Source organism: Rhinolophus ferrumequinum, chromosome 5, assembly GCF_004115265.2.
Source record: "Rhinolophus ferrumequinum isolate MPI-CBG mRhiFer1 chromosome 5, mRhiFer1_v1.p, whole genome shotgun sequence".
Taxonomy (NCBI): Eukaryota; Metazoa; Chordata; class Mammalia; order Chiroptera; family Rhinolophidae; genus Rhinolophus; species Rhinolophus ferrumequinum.
Genome location: NC_046288.1, coordinates 69,274,174 through 69,297,978, shown reverse-complemented (window position 1 = coordinate 69,297,978; position 23,805 = coordinate 69,274,174).

Sequence of the window (23,805 nt, the reverse complement as noted above, 5' to 3'; positions counted from 1 at the left end):
TCAATAAATCAATCTAATACTGAATATTTACTGATTGACTGACTTAGGTTTAACATTGTGCATAACACTTAAAACAATGAGATAGCATTGTTTTGTTTAAATTCTCCACACAGATCAACAGACAAGAAGAAAACAGAAACTCTGAGATTTGGGTCTAACTTATCCACCACCTGTGTGATCTTGTTCTAGTCCTTTAGTTTTACACATTCTCAGTTTTATCAATAATTAAATACCAACCTATGACAATACAATCGTAGTTTTTTTTTAATGTTCTAATATTCTAAGGGATTCTGTACATGGCAGTCACATTTATGAGGAAATAATAATAGCAACTAATACATACTGTTTACTATGTGCCAGTATTATAGTCAGTGTTTTACACGTACTGTAGTATTTAATCTGCACAAAAATCTCAGGATATAAAAATTGCTAGTTTTCTTTATAGATAAAGGAAGTAAAGTTGAAAACCACTAATAATTTAACAGATATTTACAGTTAGTAAGTGCCAGAACTGGGCTTAAACCAATTTCTGCTTATACAAATTCTTTGTTCTTCTCCCTCTAGTCTATAGCCACTCCTCACAAATACCATCTGCCACACAGACCCTTGTTATAGGCATCAAGGAAACAAAGCTCACTGTTTCAAAACTTAGCAAAAAATATAAAATAAAGTAAGTCCACCATTAACGTGACCTTGGGGATGGTGACTTTTCAATCAGAATCAGAGTAGAGCAGTGCTCACAGCTGGGGTAGGAATTGCTCTGTGCCCAGCTTTACTAAGTGGGCATTATTCAAAAGAGACCACTTCCTAGACAATTGGTAGAGGCTTGGAAAACTTTAGAAACCCAGACACAACCGCAGGATTGAAACTCATTAAACTTAATGACTTTCACCAAGTGGTTTGACGCAGCTCCTTCTTGAAACACAGACTAATTAGGCCAAACAGGAGACTTCTTTATAAAGAAAGCTTTTTCTGCGGTTCACTGCTGATCTAGAATTTGAAAGATGCTTCAACATCTATTGGCTCTTCAGCGCAAACTCGGTTCAACTGATATGTCTTTCCCCTTTTGCACAGGGCAGATCAGCATATAGTGTTTCCCCCAAAATAAGACCAGGTCTTATATTAATTTTTGCTCCAAAAGACTCATTAGGGCTCATGTTCAGGGGATGTCATCCTAAAAAATCATGCTAGGGCTTATTTTCCGGTTAGGTCTCATTTTCGGGGAAACACGGTAAAACCCAACACTTTTGTTAATTTCCAAAAGAGCACAGACACCTGGAAGAAAGACATAATTTTTACCACCTACAGTTTTCCATTGGGACGTAGGGAAAAGAAATAGAACCATTGAGACCAAGAGGAGGAACACATTAATAAGTGCTGCTGTCATTGCAGGAAAAAAGATTTTTCAAAACAACAATGAAAAGTGCCTCTATGACAGTTGTGCAATATTCTTCTTCCTCTTCTCTCTTTTTTTTTTTTTTGTCCTACTAAAAAGGAAAGCCATGACAAAACAGAGACGCAAAAGAGGATGGGAGAAAGAGATAAATAAAATAACAGGTCAAGCTCCTGGAGTTGTGTTTTTTAGAAAAGAAAGAATGAAAGGAGAAGAAAATTTAGTTTATTTTTTCATGTATTATATATGTGCAGGTATTTGTGACTGGGGCCATGTGGATATTATGTATCTGTGTAGAAAACAGCTCTGGATATAAAAATAGATTATGCACACAGAAGTTTATAAACTCCAAGTCATTTACGTGCTGCAGACTGTCAAGTACGGAAGTATAGGCTCTCTAAAATACAAATTCCAAAGCAAGACTGCAAAAATAAAACAGTAACCAAGTAATTGATTTGGAGAAAAGAAACAAAATGTGATCCTTTCTAAGTACTCCACACCAATGATCCATTATTTATATTTTTCCTTGGCGTATATGGTTGTTTTTCTTTTTGTCTCAGTGTTTGTGTATGTGTGTGGGGGGGCTAGTTTTAAAATTGAGGGTGACTGATTCTATATATTATTCTGGAAGATTCTATGTGAAAATGACTTAGTCTGATGATTGTTATATTCATTTTAATATACATAATCACTGGAATGGGTGGGTTTCTCTTCTACATAGGCTTTTCTTCATTTTTGAAGGATATCCTGAAATTGTCAGTAGAGATTTTGTATCTGCTTTACAGAATCTAGCTTTTGAAAAACACATACTCATATTGATAGACTGAAAATGAAATATGATTTCCATATTTAATCTGATATTGCCAACCTCTTTTTCTGTCATCAACCCACAGTGACGGTATCTCCATTGATGCAAATTGGGCTGCCTGTCTCTGGCACCATTTTAACAATTAGAAAACTATGGCTGGTTCAAATTGTATACCCTAGTTTTACACATTAAAATTCCTTGATATATTTCATTTATTAAAAAAAAAATGAAGTGGTTTAAATGATAAACATAGATGTTGCAAATAATGACCTTGGGTGGGGGGGTGGGGAGGAAATAGGCTGCCTGAAGCCTTAGAACAGACTTTTCTTGCTAGTCTGGCCACAGAGGCAAAGCTACAGAAAGAGAAAGGTGACGCTCCAGTGATTCTAATTATTGCTCCACTCCTCATTACTTCTGTGGCTGAATATAGCATACGGAACAGCAGAGATGACAGCAGCATCATCTTCCTCCTGTTGAAATCTACAGCATACTCACACTCACAAAGAAAGCGCTCGATTTATTGTTGTTGCTACTGAAAGTCCCACTCAGACACTGGATTGCCAGTTTTACTCACATGTGGTCCACAGAGGGAATGCCTACCCATTCCGGTGATGTTTGAAGTGTTTGCATAATGACAGTCAAAATGTAGCCATGTGAAGTATGTCCTTAGGAATTATCACAGCACTCTAGAGTGGAGCGTTTGGGAAGGACGTGACATATTATCAGAGCTCTTCTATTTCTACAGTATTGAATGAAGGGGGTTGTGAATGTGGCCTCCGTCACCGGTACCAGTTGCTGAGCACCCTTCGTGTTCATAACGGAAGTTTCTCATGTTGCTGCTTAAAAAGTTATTTCTTGACTTGTCATATTTGCAAGTGATTTGCCAGTCTGTCCTAGATTCATCTGCTATATTCATCTTCCTAACAAAAGTTCTTATAATACTACATTTTATCAAAAAAGAAGTTGTATGCTTTTTCAATGCCTACTAAATACAGTACTGACAATTATGCTGTTTTGCTAGCCTAGAATTTTCAACTGCTGTCTGCTCCCATTGCTCTTTATGTGAACAAATCCAACCTTCTCTTCAAGATTTTTCCAAAGTGCCATGGAATTAGTTTATTCTATTAATTTAACCAGCATTCATAAGCATCTATCATGTGGCAGATATGATAGTTACAGTGATGAATCAGATGGACTCAGCCCTTGTTCCCTTGGTACTTACAATCTAGGAATATTTCTTCCCCTAACAGCAATTTCTTCTTTCTTTGTATTTGTCTAGCACTGCATTTATACTTTTACGACCCTTTCTATCTATAGTGCATTTTGCTTTCTGTCTCATATGTGCATATGTAACACATACACATACACATATTTATACTACATTTATATTAATATTAATATTTAATGCATCTTTTCCAATTATATGTTGCTATCTAAAAGACTACCCCAAAGCTTTCTCTTAAAACTTCGGTCATTTTCTGTGAAATAGGAATTTAGTCAGGGCATAGTAGTGATGGCTTCTCTCTTTTCTATGGTGCCTGATGACTCAGCTGAGATGGCTCAAATGCCAAGGAGCTAGACATAGAAAATCCAGGAACTAGCCAAGCATCTTTCTCTTTCTCCACATAGTCTCTCCATGAGAAAGGCAGCTTGAGCTTCCTCATATCATGGTGGCCTCCGGGAAGTTGGAGTTCATATATAGCTGTCCAGGGCTTCAAAGATGAAGCTTCCAAAAGACTTAAGGAGAAATAGAAGGTTTCTAGAGACCAGCATCTAAACTCACTCATTCCACATTCTATTGTTGAGGCAAGTCAAGAAGGTTAGCCCAAATTTAGGGTGAGTTTAATGTCTTAAAACTTCAACAAGGAAAAAGCTAAACAGAAGACATACAGTTTTCAAATTACAAAAAGTCAAATATAAAAAATATACTGAAAGAAGCCAGAATTAGAAAAAAGCAAACAAACAAACAAACAAACAAACAAAAAACACACACAAAAACAACACATTATCTATAGAGGAACAAAGATAAGAATTATATTTGACTTCTAAGGATCTATGCAAATTAGAAGAGGGTAGAGTGAAATATTTCAAGTGTTGAGGGAAAAGCCCCAGCAACCTACAATTCTGCACCCTGAAAAATTGAAGGAGGAATAGACTTTCTCAGACAAACAAAAAATGAGGGAATTTGTTGCCAGTAGACCTGCCATGCAAGAAGTGTTTAAATAAGTTTTTTAGAGAGAAGGTTGGAAGCAACAAAGATCCTTCAGTAGGTCAATGCATAAATGAACTGCGGTACATCCAGACAATGGAATATTTTCCAGTGCTAAAAAAAAAGCAAAAAAACATGAAAGATATGGAGGAAACTTAAATTAATTTTACTAAGTGAAAGGAGCTGATCTTAAAAGGTTACATACTTTATGATTCTCTTTATATAATATATAAAGGGTGAGACCATGGAGACTACACACAATCAGTGGTTGCCCGGATGTGGGAACATAGTGTGAACAGGCAGAGCACAGATTTTCAGGGCAGTAAAAATTCTCTGTATACCATGTTTCCCCCAAAATAAGACCTAGCTGGACAATCAGCTTTAATGCATCTTTTGGAGCAAAACTCAATATAAGAGCTGGTCTTATTTTGCTATAATATAAGACCTGGTCTTATATAACATGACATAATATAAGACTGAGTCTTATATTAATTTTTGCTCCAAAAGATGCATTAGAGCTGATTGTTCGGCCAGGTCTTATTTTCGAGGAAACACGGTAATATCAAAGTGATGGATACGTGCTATTATACATTTATCCATCTCTACAGAATGACAACACTAAGTGTGAACCCTATGGTAAACTATGGACTTTAGCTAATTATGATGTGCCAATGTTGGTTCAACAGTTGTGACAAATGCACCACTCTGTTGAGGGTATTGATAATGGGGGAGACTGTGCATGTGTGTGGTAGGGGGTAGTATATGGGAAATCTTTATACTGTTCCCTTAATTGTGCTGGGAAAGTTTATTTGCTCCAAAAAAAATAAAGTCTCAAAAAATCAGTCATTTTATGTCTCACAATTTTGTGAAAGACAAACTTAGGGCACAGCAGTGATTCTTTGTCTCTCAATGGCAAAAACACCAAAGAGCTGTTAGCCATCCTTAAACTACCATAGTGTGTATCTTGTGTTTCCCAGTGGACACAGTACCTTTGAGTGCAGGGTCTGTATGATTCATCTTTGTTTTACTTCAAGATGAATGTTAGCACAGTAATTCACATTAGTTCCCACAACACTGGTTTAACATCACAGCGTTAATTTTTCATTTACATTTAATCCAGTGCTGGTTTGGAACTTCTCTTCATTGCTGTCCTCCAAGCAATGACCCAGATATGTGGACGGCTTCAATCTTACAGTTAGTCTATCCAGAGGACATGACCTGTGTGTAATCACAGTGAGGTAGGAGAGAGCTAAGAGATGATGTGGCCTAATATGGGGCACATCTGGAAGTGGCTTGTATCATTTTACCCTCATTCCATTGGCCATGATCTCTATCTAAGTGAATGGGAGACTGGACAATATCAAGGAACACTCAAATATCTGAACTAGCAGTTTCTGTTACAGACCATTTTCTACTTTCTATATAGTCACTGTGTCTAATCTAATATCAAGACTGTGTGGGTGATTTATAGTCCTTTCCATCAGTCTAATAAGCCTGTGAAAATTTGTTCCTCCTCTTAATCCAGTGATTTATGAACAGAAAGTAGAACATGATCTATGTCTCTTCTCACGCTCAATACATGCAACTAATATATACTGGTGGAGCAGGCTGATAACCCCTCCCATTTGGGAAAGGAAGTATGAGAAACATGCAAGAGTGAGTCCTGTTTCTTGTCCCTTGAGGCCCTTTTGTTTCCTTCCATTTTAGTAGTACCTGCCTCTAGTCTCTGAGTTCTTCCTTTGCTACTATTCATTTTGGCTAAATCTGGAGGAGTTCATGGCAGATAATGTTTTATGCACATCTGGTATTTTTCCTCCCCCAACCTTGAACTGAATCATTTTTCCAAAAAACTCAGTTCCTTTCCGTGGATGATGGTATTCAGAAACCAGGAGCTGGGCTTGAGGTAGCTCCTTCTAAGGAGGTTTATGGTTTTGTTTTTCAATATATTTTTTTCTCGATAACTTAATAGACTTCTAATCGACTTGTCTGCATTGAGTTCCATGTGTCAGTAACTGTAACCAAATTTTTTCCTGAGACAAACTTCTGAAGTCTTTTTTTTCCCTCTTAGATTTATTGACATCAAACCTCTCTGTGCGTTTAATGGTGGCTTCCTTAAGACTATCTAGTTTAAATATGAAGTCATGCCTGTAACATTATCTTTGCCCTGATGACATCCTATCTAACTGAAAAATTTTGGGGGACTTTTATTCAAATGCAATTGATATCATTTCTTGAAGCAGTATTTTACAAATCTGATCACTCCTGAAATATTTATCTTTCTTTCTATTTTTATTTTACTTTAATTGAATTTTAAAAACATGGACAAAACTGCATAGGACGTAAGTGGGTAGCTTGGTATATTTTTGCAAATTTACCATGTCTGTGTAACCAGTACCTACGTCAAGAAATGGAACATGACCATCTTCCCCAAAAGCCCACCTCATGCCCTCTTCTGGGTATTATCCCACTCCCACCCCCAAAAGTAATCACTGTACTGACTTATAGTATTATATCATTAATATTGCTGAATTTTGAACATTACTCAAATGGAATGCAACTATATATTCTCTAGTGTTTGGCTTCCCTAGTGTAACATTATGTTTGTGAAATTCAGCTATGCTTTTTATATATAATAGTTACATATTATGTATTGTGCTGTATAGTATTCCATTTGGTGAATATTCCATGATGCATTTATTCCTTCTAATGTTGATGGACATTTAGGTAGCTTTTAGTTTGGGACTGTTATGAAGGTGGATGCTATGAATATACATGTATGTGTATTTTGGTGAATGTATACATGTTCTGTTTGGTATATACTTAGGAGGCATCAATGTATGTTTATTCAGTTTTATAAAAGATTGCCAGTTTCCCAATGTGATTATATTAAATTAACTACTTCTAGTGTGTACCTGAGTTTTCTTTCCTTCAAGGCCCTGAATCTCTATTTGCCATAATCTTTTTATTGTCTTTGATTTCTGCTTGCATTTAAGATAGTATTTCCTGATGTGTTTCCTTCAACACCTTGCCAAATGCACCAAAATATATTACAGCGTTCTGTTATTTGATATACTTTCCCTAACTCTACTGTCTTAGAAAGCTCATGGCTTATCTCCTCAATTAGAACAGGCAATGGGTTTTCCAAATGTTTGTCCACAGCTTAACACACATGACCATTTTCTAGATGCCAATATCAGTTGCCTCACTGCCCACTGCCTGACCAGTAAGTCAATGATACATGTTTTAAAGCAGCACCCAATTTCAAGGACTGATTCCCCTCCTATGGTACTGCAATAAAAGAAACCTGAAATCTGAATAGATTAACATAACAAAGGTTTACTTTTGGATAACATCATAGTCTGCTGCAAAACAGTTGGCTCTCCATCTTGGAGCTATGTGGCCTCTATAGTCAAACAAGAGAAGAGAAACCTCAAGTTTCATGTGAGATATTTTTGGATTTTTTATACCAGTGGCTTTCATCACTTTCATCTAAATCCTGTTTTGGAATACTCAGTTCCACCTATTTCTTTCTTTCTTTTTTTTTAATTAAAGTTTATTTTGGTAACAATGATTAATAAAGTTGCATAGGTTTCAAGTGTACAATTCTATAATACATCATCTATATATCATATTGTGTATTCACCACCCAGAGTCAGTTCTTCCATAAACATATATTTGATTCGGTTTACCCTCATTTACTACACCCCCCGCCCCTGATAACCACGAAACTATTGTCTGTGTCTATGAGTTATTGTTTCTTTGTTTGTTTGTCTTGTTCCTTTGTTGCTTTCAGTTTTATATTCCACATATCAGGGAAACATGGTTCTCGACTTTTTCTGTTTAGCTTATTTTACTTAGCATAATAACCTCAAGCTCCATCCATGTTGTTGCAAATGGCACTATTTCATCTTTTCTTATGATGGAATAGTATTTTATTGTGTATACATATCATATCTTTATCCAATCATCTATCGAAGGACCCTTTGGTTGTTTCCATGTCTTGGCCACTGTAAATAAAGCTGCAATGAACACTGGAGCACATATATCTTTACAAACAAATGTTTTCAGATATTTTGGATAGATACTCAGCAGAGGGATTGCTGGGTTATATGGTAATTCTATTCTTAATTTTTTGAGGAACCTCCACACTGCCTTCTATAGTGACTGCGACAAAATAAAGAAGCAACCAACCAAATGGGAGAAAATGTTTGCAAACAACGCCTCCAATAAGGGGCTACTGTCCAGCATACATAAGGAACTTATACAACTCGACAACAACAAAAAAACAATCCAATTAAAAAAATAGGCAGAGGACCTGAATAGACGTTTCTCCAAAGAGGACATACAGATGGTAAATAGACATATGAAAAGATGCTCAACATCACTAATCATCAGAGAAATGCAAATAAAAAACAGGAATGACATATCACCTCACACCGGGTAGAATGGCTATCATCAACAAGACAAATAATAACAAGTGTTGGAGAGGCTGTGGAAAAAAAGGAACCCTCATCCACCAATTTCAACCTAAGTGCATGCTGAGAAGTTCAGGAACATATGGATACTGGGTAGCAATAACAATCTCTGCATAAGCATCTTCTCAAAACTTTGTAAGCATAAGTTGAATGAATGGACATGAAAGCATAAATGTATCCTCTATGTTACACCTCAGTACAGTGGTGAGATATGAAAGAGAATTTCTCAAATTACTCATTATTTCCCACTTCTAATTTTACGTGTGTAGCTATGTCTATATATGTATAATATGTCTATATTATATATCTCTATCTCTATATAATATGTCTATAACTATATTATATATAATATGTCTATATCTATATTATATATATGCATATATATGTACATATATATATTTACTCACTCTATATATTATCACTTTGTATAGGTTATATATACATTTATAGGTATTCATATATTTATTATATGTCTTATATGTGTAATAGAGCATATATCTCAATATCAGCTAATTTACAATGTGATAGAAGTATCTACACTTTAAATGATGACATCATGTTGGCTTTATTGTTTTTCCACAGAAACAACTGATAATGTCTATAATTCCCATAGGCAAATAAGTGAAAAGAAGGGATGTTCTTGCCACTTATTGCTCCTCAATTCCACTAAGAGGAAGTCAATGTGAACTGATCTCAGTTAATATGATAGATTCCTCTGAATACTTTTCTTCGCGTGCTGCCTATAGGAATTCATTCCTGCGCTCCCACTCTCTACCTAATTGGCAGAGCTAGCCAATATTGATGGCTCTCTTGAGAGCACTTTTATAATTTATTAACCATGTTTTAATTACTATTTGTCAGTGCTTGCACAGTTTATTTAAAATAACAATTTAAGTAGCTGCTTTTATAATTTCTACTGGTTTTAATGGTGAGGTCTTTATTATCATTGCCATTTCTTCAGTACTACTACATTTTAATTAATTATTAGTTATTTTCACTTTCTAAGAATTGTTCCTTTCTATAATGTGCTAATGCTTTTCTCTATTTCCTATAGTCTTAACAACAGTGCTGCTAACCCAGTGGTTTATCAATAAATGTTTGTTGTAATGAAATGGTGCTAACTAAGGGTTTCACATATATTTGCCAGTTTGTAATAGTGTTGTATAATTTAAGTTCAGTTGCATATGACCAAAATTAAAACATTAATAGTGAAAGCATATTTTTGTTCTGTCTTCTAAAGATGCTAGGGGTAGGTATTCCAAGGTTGCCTTGGTATTACTACATTGTTTTCCAAGTTTTAGGCCATTTTCTTCTTTTTGCTCCACTGATCTTAAAGTGTGGCTCTTGTTCATCTGGTTTAAGATGGTTGATAGAATGTCAGCTATCACATCTGCATTACAGATACCAACACAGAGGAAGATACAAAGGAGAAATAGACAAAGGTCTCATGCAAACTCTCTTTGGAGATTTCCAGAAAAGGCCACATACATTCTCCATACATCTTTCTGGAAAAAGAACATTTGCAAGGTAACACCTTGTTCCAAGGGAGTTTGGATTTGTAGTATTTTTCCAGAAGGTCAATGCTGGGAAAAAAGTAGGGTTTTATAACCGAAGAAAAAAGTTTTGTATATACGTGTATATAGGTCTAGGGAACCTTCAATCTTTTCCAAAACCAGAAGCAGAAAAGCGAGAATCCCTTAGAAGTTGAGAGTAACAGTTCCTGATCACAGGCTTAGAAGTCAGAATGACCTACGTTTAAAATCGTGCTTGACTGTCCTTTAGCTGTGTGACCTTGAATACATTTCAGGGTTCAATGTATGTATAATAAGCATATCATTTCTCTAATATTTTTGTCCATTTGTGAAGTTTTAATAAGATTATATAAGGTGTAACAAGTTCTAATCACTCGAATAAATTTTCTTCTCAGTATCATTATTGTTTTCTTACTTTTTCTAGCAATTGCTTTATTTAGTAGGAAAAAAATAGACTTGTAGTAAGAAGACATGGTTAGATTCCACCAATCATATAATCTTCCTGAGAGTCAGTGTTCTTTTCTGTAAAAAAGGTCAACTGATACTCTTTCCTTATTGTTGTGTTGAGAATTAAATAGAATGCTATATATTAGATTTTTCTATGTGGAATGCAAGCTTAGTAAATGTTGATTCATTATTTGTCCTCATTTGAAATCATATATATTTTACTGTTTTATATAAATGGATTTAAATATATTTATTGAACCCTCAAAACCCACATAGATTTATTAAATCCCCCAAACATAGAAATAGATTATTGAATTCCTCACATCCAGAATATGCTGAAACTTTGGTGGTGGGTGCTTACCTGACTGGTGTGCAAATATTTAGAGTGTGGATTAGCTCTATCAAAAATAGACTGTTCTATTGGGGGTTTCCTCTGGAATTCAGTAGCATGAGTTTTAGAATAGAGGATGTGAGTTACTTCCTGTCTTGTCTTTGAAAGAAATTCCGATTAGAGATCAAGAAGTGACCTTTCCTGCACTAAGTTAATGTAAATGTGCAAAACTATGAGGAGAAAAATGCCTGGTGTGGCACTTAGTAGGTGCTCAATAAATATTTGATGAGTGAATTAATTAATGATAGGATGCATGAATGAATGTATTTATATCCTTTTCATAGCTTCATCCCATGGGTCTTTTCTACCTAGAAATCTTTAAGAACTGATGAGCTGGCCTCTGCATGGTTGCAGTTATGTTTCTTGTGTTTATTAGATTCTAAGTCATACTGGCAGCTCTCCTCTTTACCATTAGGTTTGGTGAATGCTACAGATTCGACTAAATGAACCATAGCAAATATAAAATAAATCTTTGCCAAGGGGATGGTATAAATTGAGACAATTACTTCTCAGTAGCATCAGTGTTCTCAGTGAAAACCACATAGCATTGGTGAACAGCACTGCAATAAAAAAAAAAGGCTTGTTTTCTTGAAAACTATCAAAGTAACTTGACCACCACTGGATTGTTGATTAAATTGATTAGAGAAATCTGTATCTTTCCTTTCAGTTCGATGGTTTATTAATGACTTTTCTAATTACATTCTGCTTCATGATATTAAGTAGCTAAATTAACTTCTTTAGTTCTAGTTTCTCATCTGTAAATGAGAGGAACACAAGTGTATTATCTGAAGTTCCTTTCACCTCTAACATTCTGTGATTTAACAGTATGCTTGGGGAACTCCAAAGTACCCCTAAAATCCAATCTTCCTTGTATTGTAGGAAACCCTTCTCCCCTTTCTTAAGTGTTTGCCCAAGGGTCATGCAGTTTTAGCTTGAAAAATCTCCTATTATAGAATACTTTTAACTCCACTGTCACAGTCTTCTAATTAGGAGACAGTTCCTCATTTTGAGACAACAGCTTCCTTCTAGGTAATTTCTACCCATTTGTTAAGTTTTGCTCCCTTGGGGAAAAGTATACTACCTCTTTGCTCTGCCAATCTATCAAATATCCATATCTGTCATGTCTACCATAGGCTGCTCATAAACTGATATGACAAGACTTCCAGTCCTCTAAGATTTAATAGTCTCTTTCTAAATCCAGAATTAATGAGATTCAATAAATTTGCCGTAACTCTGTGCCCAAAACAAACAAACAAAAACCGCTAAAAACATGGCTCATGGCATGGGCAGTAAAGACAGATTATTTATATATTTAGTCCTTTTATTTTGCCCAGAGAATATATTGTGAATTTGAAGTTAGAAAACTAGTTCTTGATTGAACTTTATGAAACATTAGTTGAGAACTCCTCCCCATCACATAACTTCTCTGAGAATGCATTCTCAAGTGAAAAATCAATATCATCATCATCGTCATGCATATCATAGCTGTTATTCCGATGCAATAGAAAATGCCATGGAATCTTAAAGTTTTATACATATGTAACTGTATAGCTTTAACAATATTTTTTTTGGTATTTTGTGCCTAACATCATTGCCACATAATTTTATTCTAAAAACATATTTAAAAGTAATAGAAATAAGAATTTCTCTTGATCTGATAATTTCTAAGGAGGAGAGAGTATTTAAACCATCTATATGCATATAAACACAGACACACACATACACTACAGAGTTTTAATGAATATATTTATATAAATATTTTGTTTAGATATAAAGAATCATTTAAACGCCAAAATTAACAACACTCTTAGAAACAGCAATGTTTATATTTGCTTTTAAAAATTATAATGATGACTACCTTAAAGCTGTTAAAATAAGCTCTGGAATATACAATAAATGATTTTTTTTTCCAAATTAAAAAGTTCAGAAAATTATACAAGCAGCATGTTAAATACACTGAAGGAAAATGTTTCCAAATTCTATATGTGGAATCTGTGGACTGCAGAATATCGCTTATATTCTGTGTATAAGCACCATTAAGAGGATTTTATACTACTATTCATCTGAAGTTTGGTTAACATCTGTCTGTTCTCTTGGTAGTTCACAACTCAATGAAAGGATGAAAAATTATACTCCAATTTGTTCCTAGTTTCTCTAATAAAACTGCAGATATAGCTTCCAAAGGAGAGAAATTTCATCACTTTCCTATCAAATCAGCATAGAAAATAATAAGTAATGATAGCAATACTGCAGTACATATAGTAAATCCATTTACTGAGGTTTCAAGTTTGACTGCAAAATGCTGAATGGAGCATGTTTCATAATTTTTGTTTTTTGTGCAATTTTTGGTCTATAAAAATCATTTAGATTAAGAAAAAGTCATGCTCTGATTCTTTTTATTTTTCATACGGTACTGAAGCCATCCAATTAGTCTTTCAATGAGTTGACCAATTTTCAGGAATGCCTAAAAGGGACTGCTTCCTCTTACCCCCCAGTTTTGCTATTTAAAAGTGAGTTATAGTGCCATAGTTAGAGTAGTTTTGGTGTTTTGCAATCTGGTCAATATGAGAGTCTGCTGTACTAAGAGCACCAAAAGAATCTCTCTTTTCCAGGTAAAAATAAGTCAGTTCTATGAGAAGCACAGGAAAGAAACTTGGGACAGCAGCTGGTTTATCAGTTGAGATAGTTAGGTTTTCCTTCAGAAAATGGGAACCCCATTATCATTTTAAGGCAACCAACCCTTTTTAAGATGTCAGCAACTGACATTGAGTACATTGTGAACCCACTATTGTTCATTTTTCATCAAATAACATTGTCAAAGCAATTATATTCTAGTACATCCTGGTACTTAACATCATTTCATCTTAGCTCCTGGCCACCAAAAAGCCTTCTCTTTTGTTCTTCCAGGAGTCCACCATCAGTAGTATTTTTGGTTTGGAGATGTCTTCTGACTGTTCTGCAGAAGCTTAACCATCCCAGTCCTGTATGGTTTTTCTCTTGGGATGACTAGAGAAAGTGTGTGTGGCGGGTCACCAATATTGATGCATAGCAAGATGATAGCATCTTACTAGGTGTGAAAAAGGTATGAAGGTGGGTCCCTATATTAAGACCCATGGGTCCTATGGCATAGTGCACCATCTAGGAGGTACCAATCTGATACAATATTAGCATGGCCTGCTAAAGATACTGAAGCACCAGGTCAGGGCAATATTCTGTGAATAGCATCTTTAGGATGCAGTATACACACTTAATAGAGACCTTTAGTTGGTCTGTGTTCCCAAGCAGAAGACATAGGTCTAGACCCCAAGAGCTGGACCCAGAAGTAGCCCCCTCACCATCACTCCAATGACATACTGGTGGTCTTGCTGCTTCCTGTCTTCGTCTCTGGGCTCTGCAGTGGAGTACTCTTGCCAGTGTCCACACAGGAGCCCCCGTGCACTACAAGCTGCTTACTCTTTTTGGTTCTTATCAAATAAGAAAATAACTCTTTCTACCTGACTTTGTTATGAGAATTAAAGTAGATCAAGTATGTAAATGACATAAGATACAGGAGGCTGCTCAATAAGTATTGGTTTTTATCTTTTATTTGAAATTCTATTTAATAAAAAACATTTTGGAAACATACTATCAACACCTTTATATTTATTAATACGTAAAATCTGTTATTTGGGTTGTAACTGAGAAAGATTTCGGAGAGAGAAATTTGAACTCGCTCTTGTGTGTTAGTTTATGCTTTATGATGGCATTTTGAGCAATGTGTAAAATTCGAGAATTCAGGGCTAACTTTTCTAGCTCTGCTGTATTTTATAAAGGTGATTCTTTTCAGCCTGTTGAAGACCATAAATAATCTGTGTTTTCTGGAAAAAACATACATTTGTATTTGACTGAAACGTACTACTAAGATATTATGCTCTAGTTCAGCTTCTAGAAAAGCTGAATAAATATGTGATTGATAATAAATATATTTTTACTATTTTACTTTATAATGTCCTTGGTTATAATCATAACCCCCCTTTTCTCCTCCCCCCAAATAAAATAAATAACAAATCTTCCTATTTTCACCTGGGAAAAAGAAATCATTAGTGCAAGGAAAAAAAAATCAAAGAAATCTAGAATGAGAGTGAAAGTGGGGATATTTAGCATTACTCCTAAATTTGCTTGACCTTAAACAACCATGTGTTTTTGTTTTTTTTTCCCTTGGGACACCAATATCTGTGGGAAGCATCAGGTTTCATTCTATTTTCTTCTGCAAAATGTGTCCTTTAGGTTATCATTACCTCCCCCTCACCCCCATCTTTTCAACTTAGCAAATAATAAATTTATTAGATGTCTACAATTACAAAACACTAAACCTGCTATATGAGAGTATAAAGTTGTAGGAAATGAGATCTTCCTTGAAAGAGCTTGCTATTTAGACAATTCGTCACGCAAGTAAGTTGTGGCAGTGTTGCTTTAGGTGACTTAAGCAGAGTTCATTAAAATGTTCACATCCTTTGAATACTTATCTTTATAAATATGTAAAGAATCAGTTCAGTAGGATAGCCAAACAGTGGGAAAAATACCTTTTTTATAAAATAAATGGTTGACTTTGGCTGTACTTATGGTCATCTTTCTATTGCTGTACGTTTCGCTCTTGTAACTTTCTCAGCATCATTTCCTAACTAGAACTTTGTTTGGAAAGGACCCTCATGTTTCCGGAGTCTTCATCAGGGTTTTTTGGTTGTTTCTGAATGGCTCAGTTGCAGTTTGGCCTTGGAATGAATTGCAATTCGTTTTTTTCCTTCAACAAATCAATAGTTTGATTTTAGGTAGTGTAGGTATGATACACTTTGCAATCTGTGGCTTCCAGGGTGTACGATACAATATAAAGGAACACAGGCCAAACTTTCCCCTTATTCTAACCATTTAGTAGTATACTTACACGTTATATTCTGTAAAGATATAGAGCAAGTTATAAACCTCTTCCTGTTTTTAAAATTAGAGTGAATTCATGTGAAATGTATGTAAAATGGGAAAAAGGAAGTCTGGAAGTACAAACCTCAAAGAAATGATTAGGTATAAATGTAAGTGTGGATGTATGTGTTTATTTGAAGCCTTTATTTTTTTAGAGCAGTTTTAGTTTCACAGCCAAATTAAGGGAGGTGCACAAAAATTTCCCATATGCCCTCTGTCCCTACACACGCACAGCCTCCCCCATTAGCAACATCCTTAACCAGAGTGGGACATTTGTTACCCTGAAGGAACCTACGCTGACACATCATAATCACCCAAAGTCCATAGTTTGCATTATGGTTCACACTTGGTATTAAACATTCAATAATCAGATGCCAGGATAAAAGCATTAACCCTCACACTCACTGCAGGTGCTCTGTGGTGATCCATGGAGCTGAGTGAAAGAGAATATAATTTATTAGGTAAATCAGTCCCCCATGTTCTCAAAACAATGTAGTTCTGAGCAGGATGAGGTGCCATATTATTTTGAATGTACTGATACATTTTATTTTGTCTGTCTAGGATTTCAATCACATTTGAGTCCAACAGGTCTCAATCATAGAGATAGTGCTCTTAAAGTATATACTTTAAGACTGCCCCAGACATAGTAGGGTCTTTGATGATGGTCTAAAGCCTTAGACATGGTCCTTTACTCCCCTTCATAGGACAGTTCAGCCTGCTCAGAAGTAGAGTGAGTAGCTGACCACACCTTTAAATTTCTCTCAGACCTCTGTAAGCAGGTTGTCCACAGTCGTGGTGGAAGTAATGATGACCAGTTAATTTGTCATTTCTTAGGGTTTCCAGTGCTTTCGGAGCGAGGGCTCTTGTTTAGTACAGGACAAATTCCAACATTGGCTCATTTCCTTAGGTATCTTGAAAAGCTTCTTGTACTCAGGAATTGTATGGACCAGTCATTGAGTTATGGTTATGTTTACATTCAAATCTTTCTGATCTGGTTTGCCCAATCTTTGTTTTCTTGTATTAGCCTTGGAGAATAATTCTTTCTCTTCAGGGTGTTGAGTTAGAAATAAGGTTGGTAGGAATCATCTGGTTTTCTTTTACAGCTGCTGTGACCACCCAGGAAATACAAAAGCATCTGCATAACCTTGAGTTTCTCATTAGGCAGGAGCATAGTGAAAGCCTTGTTTGTCTGGAGGTATGGCTACTTGGCCAAATATCGGTAGATTTGTAGGAAGGTTTCTGAGAGTTTGTTCATCATAAATACCTCAAGAAGTTCTCCAAAGCACCACTTTAATCTGTCTGCCCCCTCATAATCCATGACACTTTTATTCTTCTGGCACAAAGCCTGAAACTGGAATTTTATTACCTGCTTTTTATCAGTCCCTGTGGTTGACATGTAGATAACACCACTCCAGGATGCCAAGAAAGTAAATGTGCACCAGGTCTGGACAACTGAAGCATTGCATACGCTTGACGAGTTATATCTGAGAAATCTCTGTGCCTGCAAATGGGACAATCCAAGTCCATTAGTGTTAAGTCCTGATACTTTAGCATCAAGAGCATTTAGAAATAAAAAGTACTCGCTGCTTGGGGATTGTTTAAACAATTAAAGTGATACAATGTATACAGAAATTGTCACTTTGGCCACCGTTGGGGAAGAGCTTGCCTTAAGTTAAATATTAGGTCGGTGCAAAGTAATTGTGGTTTTTGCAATTATTTTTAACCTTTTAACCGCAATTACTTTTGCATCAACCTAATAATAGACCGTTACCTCATTGCATCATGTCACATCACATCATAGCTGAAATATCAAGAAAAACAGGGTGCTGACCACATCGTGTGACCACTTGTTCCAGTCAAGCTTGAAGCTATCACTGCATGGAAACATTCTAGTAACGTGAGTCACAAAAAATGTAGTCCAATTTAGGCCAGTTTGAGTGCTCTTCTTTGTGATTTGCAACTCAAAACATTCTAACCATTAATGTGTTTGCATGTGTACAAATAATATTTGGCTTCTTTCTTGTTATGTTTCCTTCTGACTCTAAACACACACTCTTTCTATTTACATAGTTGCATGTAGTACATGAAATATATGGAGAACTACTAAAGCAGTTGAGTCATAAGCTCATTCCCTATGACCAAGGTCGTATTTTTCAAGAAACTTAAAGTAAGAAGACAAATCATAACTCATGAAAGAGTTTGAAAAAATATTACAGGAACCATATAAATAAACATATGAAATGAATAGACAATGTGAATATTAAACAAGACAAACTGGAGTGTAGGGTAAATAGTTTAAACACACACATACGTGAACATGCGTACACACACACACACACACACACACACACACACACACACTTCAGTTAAGAAGTTATTTGCAACCAGCCTTTGAGGAATATCATCACTCAAGCCCATAGGTAGTTTTTGTACTCTGTAAAGTTTTTTAAAAAGAACTCATTTCCTTTCTATGGGAAAGAAAATATGTAAATGCATGTTTTCTGCACTCAAGCTACTTGGCAGCTAGAGGGAAAAATAAGATAGACACATGCCTGGTAGTATGGCTTAACAGTTGTTGCCTGTACATATCTGCGTGACATGGTTTTGAGCCAGGTTTATTTGCCATTTAATACTGGTTTGCCCATTTAGTCGGTATGTATGGTTACACCTATTATTTAACCCTCCTCAGCTTGTTCTTTCATTCGTAAAAATAGCAATAATATTTTTCCTTCTTCAAAGCATTTTTGTAAAGATAAAATAATATATGTAAACTGCCGCTTTCCTTAAAACATCAATATTCAGGCTGATTTGCCTTATGTTCTACACATTGGTGCAAGATAGAAGAAATCTTGAATGGTTGTCAGGAGAGAGTTTTAGCTAAGACAAATGAACTTAATTTGTATGTACAATAATACATGAGAAATTAACCCTAATAATATGAATATCAGTTGAGTTGAGTAGATAAATTGCATTAACTAAATTAGTACAAGTTAATTGAAGATATAATTAATATATATGTATATATGCACATGTGTTATATGTAATGATAAATAAATTCAGGTAGGTAATTTAGACATATATAAAACATGTTGCAGTTCATGTATTCTTTTTCTTTGGGTTACTTATTTTTTAATCTGAGGGCCAGGCTTTCAATCAAAGCCACAGACCATTTTGAGGTTTCTGGTGTCAATGATCCTACTTTTGACATGAAAACAAGCCAGGAAATGGTAGTTGTTTTTTTTCTCTGAAGTTATCATTCTAAACATGGGGCAGGGAAGGGGTGATTGTTGGACTGAAGAGAGCATAGTCATACATTCTGATAAATATTATCTAAAAAGGATAGACTATTTTACAAGGTTTGTTTTAAAAAAGGGCCCACATCTGTTTGTATGTTTCTGATCTCTAACTTATAAAAGAGCTCCTGGGTACCATAGAGAGTAGCAGCTCTGAGTGCTCTCCTTTGGGTTCTTAAAATGATAGTATCCCAGGTGAGCCAAGTCATTACTACTCTGGGGATGGTGGGGCTGACATTGCTGTAAATCACTTTTTAAGGAAACAGGAGAATCTTACTCAAAGTCTAAAGTATTAAACCAAGGAAACATATCTATCTTCTTTATATGTGTATATGAATGTATTTAATAAATATATTTATTCCAGGGAATCCCTTGCAGTTGGGCTTCTTTTGTTATGTTTAGAATCAGACACATGGATTTGCTCAAGGAGGTTCCAAAAGCAGTATAAATGCTATCATTTTCCATGAACTATTTCCCAACTCACATACTTAATGAATTTTTTAAAAATTCAAACTCTTTTTCTTTTTAAAATGTTTTTCCAATGTGAATAGCAATAGTTTTTTTTAAGGAGAGTTCCAAGAATTGATAAATAAATACAGTTCAATAACCAAATCTTTTATAAAAGAGAACACCTCTATTTACACGGTGCTTGAAGAATTTTAGAGTTCTAATTTATTGTACATAGTAACACCCTCCAAATCCCTTTTACTTTCCTCCTTCATTCACTCATGGCATAAAATTGTGCCAGGTTATTGACTTTATTGAGTCTTCTAAATTCTCCCAACCACTCTCTCGTGAGGCATTTCAACTTCCTTCCTCTTTCAGATTTCCCATCTTTTACTCTCAGCTCTTATAGATAATTTATCTCCTCTAGTTAAATATGATCTTCCCTCCTTCATTTGTTCTGCCTTGTCTCTATCTGGGTAAATAACATTATATTTCTATAGGAGTATGGGTAAGGGATCAGAGCAGGGAAAAGACAAAGGGCAATGGAAAGAAGTACTCAGACAGTAAATCATGTTCTGGTCAGATGTATTTTAAGTAGTTTTAAGACAAGAATCTTTCAAAATGAATGGAAATAATAACAAGGAAGCTAAATAATTCCCAGGACATATGGTGTGTTTTATCTTTGATAAAGTTTTCTACACCATCAATATAAAATTCACTTGATTCAAAATAGAGATACTCTTGGTGGTTGGTTTTTTGTTTGTTTGTTTGTTGTGTTTTGTGTTTTTTTTTTTTGTATTAAAACTACTTTAAAGTATCTGAAGTATCTAATGTGGTTTTGCTGTGAAAGTTCATGAATCAAACTTTAAGGGATGTCAAAATAAGAAGCATCTCTTTGAAACCCTATGAATTTTTTAATGTGTCTGTTACAATATTTTTTAGTGATAATCAGTATCTATAACAAGAAATCCATTTTAGTGTCTCTGCCTGGGGCCAGATATATCTCACCTCCACTGCTGGATATTGTTGTACTCAGTTGCTAAAAGGGCAATCTTAGACATAGTAGTTACATGTTTTTCTCCTTTTTGTATCAATTTGAAATTAGTACACCTTTGAAACTAGTACACTTTTTTCATCAGTAAGGAACTTTATAATGCTGATAGTCCCAGCATTGAAGGAAAAATAACAATCTGAAACATGAGAGTATTACATTACATGCTTTTATTTTTAAAAAAAGAATGATTCTTAATTTTGCAGAAGTATAGAATAAATAATTCATTTTCAGTAAGGAGAACTTCTTGGAAACATGTTCCAAATTCTAAAGGACGGATTAGGTGGATAAAACTATCATGAGAAGTAGTGTGTGATAGTCAAAGAGTATGAGTTTTAGAGTCAAGAGCACATTAGTTTCGTTGGGACTGCAACTCATGTAATAATATATATTTTTGAAATGAGCAGTTACTGTGATACACATTGTGCTAAGTTCTTTTTGTGTATCTACTCATTTAATATGTGTATCAATCCTTTGAATTTGCCGTTATTCCAAATATAAAATAGAAGACTGAGTCTCAGAGTGGTGAAGGTAAGATACCCATGAGTATGTAATAAATAAATGGAAAAGAAAGGGTTCAAACACAAATTATAATTCAAAAACCCGTGCACTTAATTTTTAGACTACACTGCCACTTCTTTTTCTGTAGAAAAAGGAATGCTCTCTGGTTCACTCAGATGGAAGAACAATTGAATAAAGTGTATTGGGAAGCTCACGCCATCTCCAGGAGAGACAGAGTCAGGCTTGGGGGCTACTCATTAAGAACATACTAACCACACTGGAAGTTCCAATGAAGACTCACCCAGCCTCTGTTGGGCACAGACAGTGAGGGTCAGTCATACCACTTACCTTTTTACTGCTACTGCTGCCCCAAGGACAATGGATTCTGTATGTTCTGTTTCTTCATATTGTTCTGTTCTGATGAATTCTTCATATTGTTCTGTTCTGATAAATTCAGGTGTCTGAGAGACTCTAGCTGCAAGGGAGCCAGGGGAAAATGTTTAGGAAAAAGCTTTCCCAATCCTCCTCCACAGCAGCATTTCTTTCTTAGTCCCTGGGGTTCTTTGTATTTTGTGCTCAGAATGTCTACTTTGGATTATTCCAAACCTTGGTTGCATTTGTATTTCCCAGTGTATTATGAAGTCTTTAGTACAGGACTATGTCTAATCATCTTTGCCTCTCCCAGGGATCCTAGCACAGTACCTGATGCATAATTTATTTATTATTATTTCTTTCAGTGGATGGAACTGAATATCTCACTTGGCATGAGGACACAAAGGAGACAAAACCACTAAAATAATCCCTGCCAAGAGAAATGGTGAGTCACATCTCTTGGTTTCTGTTTCACAACTCTTTTAATCATGCAATACTAAATTATTCTACTCGAATAAAGACAGTTTCCTTTACTATTCATAGGCAGAACTTCCTTCTTCAGGTTTTTAGTACAATACTTACAATTATGTGGTTGGAGAAATGGGTTCATTGTGTTTATTCATGGCCATTGAAAGTAATGAGCATAGAATCTCATTTGATACAATTTATTTTTAATTTCAAATGGTAGACTACTCAAGATGCAGGCTGAAACTAATTTGTCATCATATTTCTCATTTAGAAAACTGAACGAAAAAATAAAAGCTGAATTCAAGACCTTCTGAAGTGTCATTTGCCTCTAATACTGAATGAAGCAGGGATGTTGTGGGTTCCTATTACACGTTGGCGTCATAGCATGAAAGCATCTTCCACTGCCCATTGCATTTATCTGGTTAGTAGTTTGTCACATGCACTAGACTCAGAATTCTTTGAGGTCAGGAACGGTGTGATGTTTGTGGCTAGAGTGCCTTCACCTAGGATCATTCTTGGCTCACAGTAGGTACTTAGTAAATCAGTGTTAATTGTGGATGAAAAAACCCTTTGTTTATGGTGTTCTTTTGGGGGCTTACGAGAGATGCCCATCATCTGTCTTTTTATTTGTAAATAACTCAAAACCCACAGGTCACTCAAATATAAGAGATGTTGTCTTAAAGAGAAAAGCATAGTCATAGACATTTTCACTCCAGAATGAAAAGACCTCTCCCAAATCATGTTAGATAACAGCAGGAAGACAGTTTGGTCACAGTGATCTAATGATAGATATAAGAGTTATTCAAACCTGGCCAATGCAACAGTGGAGGTGAGAAATTTAGGATTCTGAATATATTTTGAGACTAAAGCTAATTGCCTGATGAATTGCTGAAGATGAGAAAAGGAGAGGATAAAAGATAACTTTGAGAATTTTGGTCTGAGTAACTGGAACAAGAAAGCACTCCTCACTGAAGTAAAGGGAATAAGATTTGAGAGGAAGATTGGGAGTTCAGCATCAAACTTGCTAAGTTTTTAATTTGTGTTAGAAAATCACTTAAGTAGAGATGTCTAGGAAGCTTTTGCATAATCACTTAAGAGATTGAAAGAGAAGTCTGGACTGGAGATATGAATTTCGGCCTGTAGCACATATTTATCATTATGAGAATAGAATATATATATATATATATGGAACTGAGTGTGGCTAGAGGGCAGGGAAGCATGATGGGGTCCTCCAACATCAAGAGGTTTTAGAAAAGAGGAGAACCATGCAAAGGAATGACCGACCAGTTAAGAGGAAATTGAGTCTGTCATCCAGGAATATAAGTGAAGAGTTTATAGAAGGAGAAGTGATTACTTGTGTGAAATACTATATGTATAGGTCATGTAGTAAGAGGGCAGCACATCGGTCCTTTGACTTTAGAATGTGGAGGTCTTTAATGACTTTCCAAAGAATAGTTTTATTACA